Raw genomic sequence first — 14630 nt, forward strand, 5'->3', positions numbered from 1 at the left:
AAACAGGTGAATATACTTATGTTGTTCGGGATTATGATTAAGCAATATTACACAAGCGTGCAATTGTACTTAAAGTCGGCATGAAATGGAAGTTGATATTGTCATTTTTTTCCTTGTCGTGACGTATATCCGAGTGAAACGGCTTCTGAAATTAGAAAAAAAAAATGTAGGGCTTGATTTCGACCTTCGGGAATTGATTGGCGTTGCAAACAAAATGGAGGCAGATTTGAATGCGATTCTCTGAGAGGCGGTGTGGTGAAGAAGAGATGAGTCCCCCTGAAGAGATGGGTCCCACCTTAGGACCCAAGCGATCCGATTGGTTCAAAGCTAGTTTTATGGGTAAACGCTTTAGTGCCTGGTTACAAATTAGAGAAAATCACTTTATTATAAGAGACGTTTGAAGTACGTTATAACGAGTCATTAATGTATTTTAACTTATATGTTTCATATACTAGTATATAACCGAAGCTGTAGATTGTAAATTTAAAAATTTCTCGTTCTTAGTGTTTTTAGTTAGCTTACATAGTAGATAAAAGATAGATAGTACTTAGATAGTAAATAAACCACATATTTGAGCTTTAAACAACTACATTCTTGACTTAAAAACTCTTAAAATTACATTTAAGGTGGTTTCGATGGAGGAGGGAAGGGTAATGTATTTGATTAAAGATTATAAGGGTTCGTGCATTTTTAGAAAATAATGAAGTGCACAGATAAATCATTTATAATAAACACTACAATATTACATATAAAAAGAAGATTTGTCAAATTTGATTTCATGCCGACTTTAATATCAACACGTCTGTGATGGGACTGATGTGGCTGCTGATAATCAGAATTCGAACAACAGGAAGGTTATGATTGTGATGTTGATTTTATGAAACATGCACTTCAATAAAGAAGTTAATAAGCAACTTACATTTTATACAGAATTTTGTCTGATGCTCCAAAGCAGAACCAACTGAATCATAAATCAGTCTTTTTAAAAGAATCAGTTATGTGAGTGTTTCATTGACTCACTTGCCCCAGTTCCAGTGCTATGTGACTAAATACTCTGATATTTGCCATTAGAATGCCTCTCGACCAATCAAAATTGAATTCTTCAACTATGAATTTCCGCTTTTGTCCACAAAGAGGCAGCAGCCCCAGCTTTATTAAGAGATTGGTTTACAACAATAAGAATATTGACCTTGTATAACCTCATCATCTGGCTGGCCAGTTTCATTCAGGGTTGAGGTCATCCATTGGGCAGTGTCCTTTGTCTCTGTCTTCTCTTTGTCACCGACTCCCAGCCCTGCTCTCTTCCTCTGTTTAATTAAAGTGAAAGCCAGCCTATGCTTTCGGCATTTTGCAGAGGTAATATGATAAACTGAGTAATTAAGAGACTAAGCCTAAAGTTCAGCCTTACTAAAGGTCACGCTGCCACTAAGCATACTTAAACTGTCAAACTGAGTAACTTGAAGTTGAGAAAAATGAGACCCGGTAGGAGGATAAAGGTTGCCTTGAAGTTCCTTGAAGAAAAGAGGCAGGATTTTTATATTTCCAACATATTTTAAAGGCTGAGTGCTTGATTGATTAGACATGTACGTTTTAAATGACAAGTGACTATTTCTAAGTGCATATTTTTTTTTCTCTAATCCATTCCGAAAGGAAGAAAAATTATTAAAATATATTTAGTCCTTTTGTATCTCCTTTGAGGAAGAACAGAATTGTTTCCCTTGCAATCACTTCTCTTACTCATAAAATGATTATGTGTAGCAATAATCATTGTCTTGAAAAAAAAGTCTGTTTTAAAATGAAATCGTAATTGCTGCAATTTGGATGCATTAAGTCTAAGAGATGGCTGTCTGCTCTGTAATGAAATTTGACATAATGGAGAAAGTGTTGACCTTTCTGCATTAAAATGTTCCCTTTCATCTCTCCAGAAGCTCTTGCAAACAGTTTTCCTCCACGCGTCCCTCTCCAACTCATTCATGTCATGATTGCATGTATAGCAACACATAAAGTGCATTCTTCACAGCCATAAAAGACAGGCCTGAAATCTTTTTTTGGAAGACTTTTTTTGTCTACTAATCTATATGGATTATTATGAAATGCATTCATCACAATTGCTGCCTATTTTAATTGTAACTCAAATATATATTTCCAAATCTTGTATCTTTTCTTTTCTTATCTTTGTACACTCAAGATATAACAAACATTAGTAGATAGATAGATAAATGGATTAACAAGAAAGTAACACATTGCTTTTAAATTTACAACAAAATTACTTTTTTTTAATTAGTAACGCAAGACATGGTTCAGAGGCGTTGTGTGCGCAGTGTAGGTTAAACATGATGGTTATTGTAATAAATGCATTTCACTGAATGTGCAGGCATTTACTCAGCTCACAGATTCAGTATTCCTCATGAAATGTGTTGTTTTTGAGTCAAGTGACCAAAGTGCTCGCGGATACAGTGTCCTGTTGTTACGTGCACTGTCTTCACATGGACGTGTGCTTCATTGTGGAGAGATGGAAAGATACTGAAAAGATATTCTCTGACTGGGAGACAGCAAACTTTTCGCCCAATTGTCTTTGAAACCTAGATTCTCGAGATGTTCGAGTAATATGGTCCCGTGTTCTATGAGCTCTGAGTGGGATCGAGCTAGAATCAGCTAATCGTCCAAGTAGTTCAAAACTCGCATGCCCCAAAGTTTCTGGGGAGCGAGAGTTGTACGGGTGCCAGGGACAGGCCGAACGGTAGGCCTGTGTATTGATATGCCTGACCCTCGAAGGCGAATATCAAGAATCGCCTGTGACGTGACGCTATTTGTATTTGGAAATACGCGTCCTTCAGATCTATTGACATAAGTCCTCTTGGCAAATCTGCACAAGGATTTTCCTGGTTGTGAGCATACTGAACTGGCATTTAACAAGCACTTTCTTCCACTGTCTTAGATCTAAAATGGGTCTTTTCTGGTACTTTTTCGGTACCAGAAAATATCTGCTGTATAGACCCCCTTCGCTTTGGGCTTGAGATAAAGGCTCTTTGATCCCTTTGCTCACTAGTTTCACAATTTCAGCTACTTCGGTTTTACCGTAGTTTCGATCCGCGCCATATAGCAGCGGGGACGTCGAGTGAATAGCCTACCAATTCTGGCCTACCAAGTTAAGTCTAGGTTATTTACTTGGATCGTCTCCGCAAGTCTGCCGGAAGTTAAGTTTGGGCCAGATTAATGCACATGCGCAGTACCATTTGTTTATGTTGTCACTGCTGAAAGCGTCTATAAGACTTCCTTTTGTATGTCATTTGAGGCAATTTGTTTTTATTCATGACCAGATTACAGGCCCGGGAGTGTGCTTTAAGTGATTTACTTCTGCAAAAACAGTTTATGTCCTCATGTCTGGATCAGAAATAGACCACCTGAGATGATTATATTCCACCCAAGTTATGCAGAAAAAAATAACCAAATATGTTCAATCAAAACACAATCTTATTTTGCAAGTAGCAAAATAATGGCTATGAAAGCCATGTATTTAATATGTTTTGGCAATATCTGTAACATGTTTTTTTGAGCTTTTTTGGACCACAAACAGACTGGTGATGTTGACATTATTTATGGGTTGAATTCCATATAGGTCGCTTTAATGTGATTCATCTCTGCCAAACACTTCAGCTGCATGAATATCTGTGGCATAGACCCGACTCATTTTGGAAACAGAGCTACAGAGATAAAGAGGTGGGTCATGGACAACGTGACAAACATATCAGTTCCTATGTTAGCATGAGAGTTGTTTACTCCGATTTTTCCTTAATGGTGACACAGTGTGTCAGAAACTACATGTCGTTGTTGTTGTTTTTTTCCGATAAGAATCTTTTTTTTTTTTTTTTTTTTGATAATGTAACATTTTTATGGACTCGTATTTTTCTGTAAAAGCATATAATGATGTTGTTGTCTGTCTGTGAAAATAATTAATCATATTTCCTCTTCAAATGATACCTGGCATATCCAGTTGTTACGGTTACCATTCACCTCACACAAGATAAGCAAGAGGCTATATTTTTGTATTATAACTTGTCCACCTTTTAGGTCTTTAGTTTCAGTGTAGTTTTTTTTTGCTTGTTGGACTAATGGCTATATTTCACACGTCACCTTCCTTCCCCTCATACACACCAATCTTTCACTTCCAATTAGATTTAAATGTCTTATTTGTATTCCTCAACGTTAATCTCCATTAGGATCATCCGTGTGCAAGAAAATATGAGGACAACATTTCATTTGCATACTATATTAAAATAATGACTGGGATGCTGATTGCTTTGTTTTTACTCTCCCACTGAGACTGTCAGTGGGTGTGAAAAAACATCTCTTTTGAGTTCATGGCCTTTTGCTGATAAACATTGCACTAGAGCTCATTAAATTGTCCTGATTCATTGTTTTCTGAGAGTTAAAGGAGTAGTTCACTTTTGGAAAAAAAATTGCTGATAATTTCTCACCACCATGTCATCCAAGATATCCATGTCATTCTTTCTTTAGTCGAAAAGAAATTAAGGTTTTTTGTTGAAAACCTTCCAGGATTTTTCTCCATATAATGGACTTCAATGGGAACCAAACAGTTCAAGGTCCAAAAGACAGTTTCAGTGCAACTGTTCAAAGGGCTTTAAATGATTCCAGACGATGAATAATGGTCTTATCAAGCAAAACGATCTCTCAATTAAAAAATAAATAAATAAATAACAAAGTTTAAGTTTTATAAGCTCAAATGGTTCATCAAAATGAACAAATCTTTTCCCAAGTCAACTTGTTCATTTCGTTCATTGAATGAACCAAAATGAATGAATGAATGAACCAAATGACACGAAATGAACCAAATGACACGAAAAAAGATTCGTTCATTTTGATTTACGAGTTCGAACAGGAGAGTCACGAACGCACATCACAGAACAGAGCAAGGTGACCATTTGAGCTTATAAAACTTAAACTTTGTTATTTTTTTTAAAAAATGAGCGATTGTTTTGCTTGATCAGACCCTTATTCATCGTATGGAATCGTTTAAAGCCCTTTGAACAGTTTGCAGTTTGCACTGAAACTGTCTTTTGGACCTTGAACCGTTTGAAATCCCATTGAAATCCATTATATGGAGAAAAATCCTGGAATGTTTTCATCAAAAACCTTAATTTCTTTTTGACTGAAGAAAGAAAGACATGGACATCTTGGATGACATGGGGGTGAGTAAATAATCAGCAAAGTTTTTTTTTAAAAGGGAACTAAGTTCCTTTTAAGTTCTCTTAACCTTCTCTGAGAAACACAATGGTGGTGTTTTGAGTTAATCAGTTTTTTTTTTCCCCAAGAGCCGGCTAAGTGAATGATTCAATGACTCGCCTTAATTTGTTTCGGAACTGTTTAGAGTTAAAAAAAAAAAAATGTTTGAATGAATTGTGTACTGGTTAGTCGATGTGTTTGAAAAATCACTCTTAAAATGAATTCAGCCAATCACATTCAAAAAATGGATCTAGATTTCAGCATTTTAACTGTTGATTTACCTGTCTATGCTATATCAAATTTCGAGATTTTTACATCTAAAGAAAAGTGCCTTTGGGGCATTTGTCAGATACCTAAAAAAAGGGTAACAGCCGATCTGCTGAATGTAAACGGAGGTCGTTTTGTGTCTTATTCCTGTCCAATAATTCCTTTTCCTTTTGTTTTTATCTCAATGCCGCAGGGAACTTAAAACCAGTGCTGTGTCCAACAAGCCAACAGGCTGCACAACAGCCCTTCTAATCCAATTCAGATTTAGCTAGTGACACTGAGGTAAATACGTTAGCTTGGTGTCACACAAACAAAGTGAATTACGCTTCATTTGGAGCCTGAAAAGATTATGTTTTGTGAGATAAGGAAGGCGTTTACAAGTATTTCTGTCTTATACCACTTTTCAAGGTCCATCTGAAGGCCAATTTCCCTTCCAGCTGCATGTTCATTTTGCAACTTTTCACAACCATGGACCTAGAGAAACAAGCGTGCATGCATCTTTAGAATTTTGAAAACTGTTTTTGTGGTATAGCTCTGTATATTTCTATAGCATCACTGTTGAAGAGTAATTATTTGGTGAAGTGGATTTACTTAACAAAAGTTATTATGAGCATTGTAGGCTAATGGTTGAAGTGGAAACAAATGTCTGGGAAGATTTTAAAATGAGAAGTTCATCCACTTAAGATCTTACCTTCATGCTGTGAAAAAAAAGCTCCAAAATAATGATGATGATCATATATGTATGCACAATATATGTACAGTATTCAGTAGTTTGAGAATGTGACCTCAGTCCTGACCTGAAATTAATTACAACAACAAATGTGTTGGCCGAACATGTGATGCACATCATTGCGATGAACAATAAGGGCAAGGACATTTCTATAAGAGTGAAGTTAGACACTCTCGTTCAAGAGCTTTTGTTCACATGCCACATTTGTTTAAATTTTGAAATGAGCGATCGTTTTGTAATTTTTTTTAAGTTAAACCAACATTTATTTATTTTTTTACAGTGCAGTATTTTCAATATTTGTATGTGACACAAACACACTGTATGAATTCAGTGATTTCAATTCTTCAATAAGGTACAGGCTATATGCACTTTTTGGGCCAAAAGTAACAAAGTAACAGAAAAGTGTGACCAAAGTTACAAGTGTGGCCAATGAATGTGCTCTCTCCTCGAGTGACCCAAAAGACTGACCGCGTTGCTGTAGAGTGGCCAATTCTGGTTCTCTCGTAAAAATGTCGAATTGAATGACCAAAAAGAGCATTATAGTTCTTTCTCCCCATTGGGTGACCAAAATGAATGCCCTGCGTTGTCTGAAATGCGCGCTCACCCAAAAAGTCACCAAAAGAGTGATTCTCTTTCAAAAACCCTGAAAAGAGCTGGCTCTCTCTGGCCAAAATACGTAAACAAAAGTGGTGACCAGTGCTGACTTTCTCAAACAATAAAAAGACAATTAGTTTCCGAGAGTAATCTGTTACTTGTAACTAAACTCACTCGATTCTACTGTGCGGCGATGTTGCGGGCGTTCAGCGCGTGCATGGGAGACCGCTATATTTCAATATTATGAAGCTGCAGCTCGAGCTAAGTCTTATTTGTCGACAGGGGGCGCGAGCCAGTGACAATACCAGAGACCAGTTACTGGGAATCTGCTGGAGACTTGAAGTAGGCTATTGCGCAGTCAACGTGAGACCCTTCAGGATCCGCGCTGTGCCCCCACTCCCTCTTAACATATCCCTGTCAACACTTTTCAGCGCGTTTTACCTGAATACCCTCCAACGCATTGTTCCCGAAAATATGTTCGAGTGATTTTTGAGTGTCATCTCATCACGTTTTTGCATCGTTTTGGAGGGGAACAATATCGGGAGACCCACAACACTCAAGTCTGTTGATCCGGATGAACTAACTGGTGAAAAAAGTAACTCGCAACAGATTTTGCTCGCGGACAACTTCTCTGGGGCTGAGTAAGTTTCGCTTTCTTCTCATTTAGTCCTCTCGCATGATATGCATTTATAAATCTCGGTTTAAGTGTTTTATTTGGGCTACACATTGGTTTGAAGGGGTGTGCAGAGCTCGTGGAGCACAGGGCGGTAAACAGTTTGCGAAATCAAGCTCTCTCTGCGGGCTTCGTGTGCAGTTTAAAAGTCCTTGGATAATAATCTTTGGATAATAATCTTTTTCTTGCTCGTCTGATGTTGTTCTGCCGTCTAAACTTTGCTCAGCGCAAGTGGAAATAAATCAGAAATGTAGTTTACCCACGTCTCAGTATTTTTATAAGGGGCCTCAGATGGCTTATTATCAGCTGCGAAAAGTGTTTGAAAATATTTATTACCCTTGTTAAACCAAACCCAGACTAACAAGTTAAACAGAGTGGGACACATGTGCTGTTTATCCCTGTTATATGAATTTCTGTGACAGCTGTATGTATGCATAGGCTACTCGGTGGCTGTCATGCAGGTGTTTTCCTCAGGTTTAAATCACTATAGTTGTGCATAATTATTATCATTATTAGTAAATGTGCGTTGTTTATCTAATGTATAATGCAGTGGAGAATTTTGAGCAATTTGATGACATTAGATTATTTTCAAATAATTATAGTTTACATTTATAATCTGCACATATAGTTAGAAATGCATTTAATTATTTATATATCTTGAAGTTTTACTTTTACTGTATTCATATATTCATGTTCATATTTAAATGTAAAAAAAATCCTGCAGTGATAACACTTTTGATCACTTTGAATTTTAATACTGATAAAGAAAATTACCCTTGAAAGACTAAAAATTCAAACAATGGTTGAGAAACCATAGAAATTATTCTGAGAACGTATAGCACCATTTTTCCTGACAGAAATGCCATTGAAATGAGACTGCAAATCCAATACTCCCTGCATTTTATATTTCCAAGCAGCCATGGTTATCTGTGCAATTCTATAGGTAAAAGTGCTGCAATCATAATTTCTTCAAAGATTCTCAAGAAAGGTCATGAGTTTGAATTTTAAACATGTCTGAATGCTTTATTCACAGACTTGTTTCAAGCAGCTTGTTATGAACAGAGAGGTGAGAAGAATGCAGCAGATTTGTGCAACACTTGATAAATTCACCCAAAAAATGAAAATTCTATCATCAATTACTCACTCTCCCCTCATTCCAATGACTGTTTTTCATCTTAGAAAAACAACTAAAGAGATTTTTAATGAAATCTGTTCCTCCATTGAAAGTACTAACTGTGGTGTTTGCGAAACATTCATATAGAGATTGTAAAAGAAATCCATAACAAATCCAGTTTTGGGTGAATAGATGAATGGTGAATAGATGTTCCAAAGAAGCACAAAAGTCTGAAGTGTTTTGGAACAACACAAGGATGTGTGATTGATGACAGAATTGTCATATTTATCTGAACTAACCCACGTGTATTGAAAGATTTCCCAGATTTCCCAAATACTGCTTCTGGCTTGTTTCATCCTAGTCAAAAAGGTTACTGGTTGTACAGGTTTCCCACTCGAGGCATGACATGTACAGACCAGCTTGTGTTAAACTCTATATTTCTGTTCAGTGCATTCCTAATGGTGATGAAATTCAAATGGCAAATGTTATTGATCCTGAAATCCATTATTATTCATTTAAACTCATTAGGCTATACATTGAATTGTCACTATCCACCAGTAAATTGAATTACTTGTTTCAGCTTAATGTTTTAATTGTTGTAATTTTTATGTGTTGAATGTAATTGCTTTTTTTTTTTTTTGTAGCAGGCTGTAGCAGTGTATTTGCACACTTTTAAGGGTGTGCTCACACTTGTCAGGTTTGGTTTGATTAAAATGAATGGTGTGATGGCTCTGTTGAATAAGTGTTGAATAACGGTTCCCGTTTCGGTCCGCTTTCAAACAAACTCTGGTTCGACTGACATATGAACGCAACACGGACCAAAGACATGTAAATGAACAACATGATGTCACAAGATGCTATCCTAAAGAATGTTCAAGCATACCTGTTTTTTTCTTGTCATAGTCACAATTTTGTTGCCTATTACAGTTCGACACAGACAGTAAAGACATCTTCTCCCAGCAGATCTTCACTTGTCTGTGTAACAGAGGGATTTCTGCTGTTGTTTTGACTCTTTTACACATTTTATAAGCTAATCACAAGTTGTCAGCTCCATCATGTATGCACAGGGCCCAAAATTAACTTATTGCCACACCTTCCAATGGCCGGTGACTAAAGCAAACATTTAAGCATAAAGCAAGCATAAATGTTTTTTTTATCTAAATTATTATTATTTTTTCTCTGGTATCCAAAGATTTTAGATACCAGTGAAAATTCTCGATTTTGTATTAAAATATCACAGCTAAATAGCTTTATATAAATTATCATATTATTAAAGACAAATAGGTCCATAAAATCAGCAAAAAGTCAGTAATAAAATAAGAAAAATAATAATATAACAATGACCAGTACAGCCGAGTGTTTTTCCTCCTCTGGGTGGAAACCTGTCATATGGCTTCTCATATTTGTTGTGTTTCCGAAATATTTTTGTTTTATACAAAGCTTACAAATAGTGTGGATCTTGTCTTATCCAGCTCCTTTCCCCCTTCAACTTCAGACGGCAAAATATTTCCACACTTCAGCTTTTAGCCATAGACAATTTCGCACTCTGTTATGTGCTCGCCACAAACGGTTCCGTCAATATATATCTAAAAAAAAAAATTTTTTGTAAATCGATTTTTGACATTTGTGAATCGATTCAGAATCGTTCATGTCCGCAATCGCGATCCATCTAAGAATCGATTTTTTTTTCCCCCACCCCTACTCGCTTCATGTTTTCTTTGCTTTTTCCATCGCCGCGTAAGTGTCTTTGCCGTAAAGCATGTTGTGATTCTCGCGGGATTTGTCTGGAGCTCTCCTCTCAAAATTGCCCTGCTGCTTTCTCCAGCGGCACCCCCCCCCTCCCCCCCCAAGCTTAACTACCTGGATGATTCGCCCTTCTATGAGTTTGTTTACCACCGAAATGACTTTGAAGCTGTTATATCAAGGTACAATACTTGCATAGTGTGCCTTTAAAATCTTTTTTTTTTTAAAAACGTATGCTTTTCAAGGGTGTATTACTATTGTGATATATTATTTAAAATAACTGTTTTTTATTTATTTATTATATGTTTGAAATATAATACATTTTAAAATAATTCCAAAATCATTCTAATATGCTGTTTTGGTACTAAACACAAAACAGTTGTGTTTAGTATTTTGGTGGAAACAGTGGTACATGTTTTCAGGATACTTTGATTAATAGAAAAGTTCAAATGAAGAGCTTGATATGAAATAGAAATATTTTTGTAATAAAAGTAATCATTTAAAAAAAATCCTACTGACGTCAACCTTTTGAATGGTATTGTATAACGCAAAGACATTCATACATTTTTAAATGTAGCTTAAGTGTCAGACTCTATGGTCCGGTTTCACAGACAGGGCTTAGACTAAGCCCAAGTCATAGTTCAATTAGGACATTTAAGTCGCTTATATAAACGTGCCTGTGGCGAGCAGGACGAGGCCGAGGGAGGTGACGTCACGTGAGTGATAATGAATGACACTTGTGAGCCGCACCAGTCTCGCATCTCTAACGGAGGAGCGGTAGCGTAAAGGAGTAGCGACGACAGTGAAGATTGAGAAAAGAACAGGCCTGAACCTGTGTTTTGTTTTGTTGTGTTGGTGTTTTATTACGTGACAGAAGTCGGTCATGAGGGACTGCTGTGTTTTACTTTCATTAAGTATTTGTTTTATTTATTATTTTAAACTTGTTGAATGTTCACCGGTTCCCGTCTCCTCCTTCCCATAACAATTGAACCACGTTACAGTGCCCTATAAAAAAAAAAAAAAAAAACATTACTATTGTGCATCTTAAGTACTGACAGTCTTTAATATGTGCTTTCAGTTAAAACAGCTCAAACATTGCTTTTAATCTAGGACTAGCTTAAGCTTTGTCTGCAAAATCTAGCGTTATAATACGCCAGCTTTTGGCTCTCAATGAAAAACGTCTAGACGATTGAATACCCTCACAACACAAACCGTTTTGCAGGCAATCTCTGCACGAACTTGATTGACCTCAGTTTACCACGGGTGTTGGAAGGATGATATCTCTCTCCCCTCCTTGTTTAGAGCAAGCATCGTAAAACTCAGTTCACACATGCTCCGTTTGGCAGAATCAAGCTCCGTCCCCCTCCAGCAGCCTGCTCTGCTGACCCAAACTTTTCCACTGCCCTTGTGAAATAGGAGCGGCAGAGACGATCGGGTCTCACCAGCCAGAACTGAATGCCATCACAAAGCAAAAAGATTCTCATATGCTGTGGCTGGCAGAAGCCCACATTAATCTCTATTTGAAATCTCCAATGAAGTGTTAAACCCCCGTCTAACCTAGTTAAAATCCCCTTTCCTCCAGTATAACTGCAGCACATGTACTTTCCATGGATTTTTTTTTTTTCAGTGCACATGCATATCCATCTGTAATAGTTTACACAAGGTTTTGTGCTTGTTTCACCATAGCACATTATTTGCTTGCTTGTGCAACTGGGGTAACTGAAATGTCACCTTTGAACCTTGCATATCGTCTTTTGATTAAATCAATCAGAATAGGAAAGGTTGAATCCTTTCTGAGTTCCTCTTTCTGCAATAGCCAAACACTATGTGGACTGTGCTAATAACATTTAAAGATTATACTAGAATTAGATTACAACTGTAAATGCAGAGATGCTTGTGCGATGTTGCAAGGGCACATATGGACTGAATGCTAATGATCTTGCTAAAATAGGGGATAAATTGTTACTTTTAAAAGAATTACAATGTTGCATTACTTATAAATAGTTATTCATAATGTTACATTATCAGGTGACTGAGACTTTTGACATTAACTATGTTATTTTGCATTTACATTTATTAATTTTAGCAGACTCTTTTATCCAAAGCGACTTGCAAATGAGGTATACAAACAGAAGTTCTAGTAATACAATGTTTCAGGCATAAATCAAGAATAGTACACACTAGAACAGGGAGGGTTTAAGGAATAGTGAAGCATTGACGAAGAAATATTGATAGCATGGGTGAAGATTCCCAGCATGATACAGATTTTTTAATTTATGAACAGTGTTTATGCTCTAAACGTTATTTGCATACAATAATTTGGTTAACCAATGTAATGTGAATGGGATTTATTATAAACATCTTAAGACTAGCCAACAAGCTAAATACAGTATATCTACATATTTGCCATTTTTTCGAAATCAGCTGTAGCTGATAGTATCGGAAGCAGGACTTTAACATTTACACAGAAAACTATGGAAAATTGTTTCCGCCACCAAATGAAACACAAACTTCGTAATTGCAAGTAATAAACTCGCAATTCAGACTTTTTTCTTCCAGTTGCAAGTTTTAAAGCCCCAAAGTTTTTTTTTTTCCTCTGTTTTGCTATAGCCTCTATCTCACATACATAAACGTAAAAACTCGCAATTCGGAGAAATCAAAGTCTGACTTTGTAACACAATTGAGACTTTACATCGGACTTTATAACTAGCAGTTGTGATTTTATATCACGCAATTCTGAGATAGAAAGTCATAATTGTGCGATAAAAAGTCGCAATTGCCTTTTTTATTTTTTATTCTGTGGCAAAAACAAGCTTCCATGAGAAACACATTGATGGAAATCTCCAAACAAATATATCACAACCCAAATGATTACATTTTTGACAAAGAAATATGTATTTTACATACATTTAAACATATCCAGATTTTTCCCAACATGGAAAGGCAGAGTTTTTCTATTTTTATTTGCAACTAAACGAAGTACATAATTGTGTGCTACTTTTATTAGAAAAGTGACTTGTATAATATGGTGTATGTACCGTATATAGTATGATTACGTAACAACACTCATAGTAATGGATTCAAATCATCAATCCATTAGTTTCAGCACAGTTTGCTAAAGGTGATGTCCATATGTTTGTTTTACATCATGCTGGCAGCAGGTTTGAGCTCATAAGAACTGGAAGGTAGTGGTTTTAGTCTAAGTGCACATAGATTTAATCTCTGCTAGATTGTATGGTTGCTGATATAAAGTTGCTAAATAGGTACCATTAAAAGCAATTTTACGACTAAGTAAATCACCACACGCAGATTTGGTATTACTTCCTGTTTGGAGTGGACCATCATAACAAGAGTATGCCTCAGTGACTCTGGACATTTCATTAGTACAGAGATCAACAGGTTTGGAATGGTAAACTACATGTCAGTACTAATTTTGGATGTTATTAATTCAGTCTTGGATTTTGGCCAAACAGGAATGATACTCTACTTTTGCTTGTTAGCCTGAGCTCTAGACCTTACAGTGTTAATAAAAAAAGGTTATATAAATAAAAAAAGTCAGAGTTCAGAAATTTTCTGTTTGCAAATGTGCCCAGAATTGTAAAGATGTGAAAATTGTGCTTTCTGACTTTTCTCGGGCTCAAAAGGTCATCCATTTAAGCAGAAATGCAACCCAGCACCAGATCCATTTATTAAGGTTGTAGCAGCCAATCATTAAAATTCTGACAGAACAATGATAGAAAAAAAAGTCTTATTTATATCAGGTTTTGCCCTGAATGCTTCAAGCAGCAAATAAATCGGAAACAAACTGTGGGCTGTCATCCACTCAACCGCACATTCCGACTGATGCAAAACAGACCTGTTTATTTTCACAACCTACCGTGCAGCGCTGTCCATATATATATATATATATATATATACATATATAATGAGGGATTTAAAAGAGAAACATTACAGTAACATTTGTTTGTAACAAGTTAGTAACAAGACGGCCCTCAAATGACAAAAATGTAAATGTTGTCCAAGATGGGTCATGTTATCAACAGTAGAGATATTTTGGAGGTTAAATGGTGAGAAGCATTGCCTAATATGCATGCAGTGCTGGAGCAATCTGTGAAACACTCAAACAGCGGGAAATTCCTTCAGCCAATCAGATTCAAGGGAGGTTCCACCCTCCACCCTCTCATGGCTATCCAGACAATCAGGCCCTCTGTGCAGACTGCCGTGCCCCTTTAACTCCCTCATGGGGTCGGATCCTACTGGCCCTC

The 14630-nt window shown here is 36.5% G+C and overlaps 1 protein-coding gene across 1 annotated transcript in view; it reads left to right on the plus strand.

Annotated features, from left to right (window-relative positions):
• The first annotated feature begins 7138 nt into the window (after positions 1-7138).
• Positions 7139-14630, plus strand: part of ghra (growth hormone receptor a) — a 31392-nt gene continuing 23900 nt past the window's right edge. The window contains exon 1 of the mRNA XM_039680541.2: positions 7139-7476. The gene's annotated coding sequence lies outside the window, so the exon portion shown is untranslated. The remainder of the gene's footprint in view (positions 7477-14630) is intronic.

This window comes from Pimephales promelas, chromosome 14, assembly GCF_988280905.1.
Source record: "Pimephales promelas chromosome 14, fPimPro1.hap1.1, whole genome shotgun sequence".
Classification (NCBI taxonomy): domain Eukaryota; kingdom Metazoa; phylum Chordata; class Actinopteri; order Cypriniformes; family Leuciscidae; genus Pimephales; species Pimephales promelas.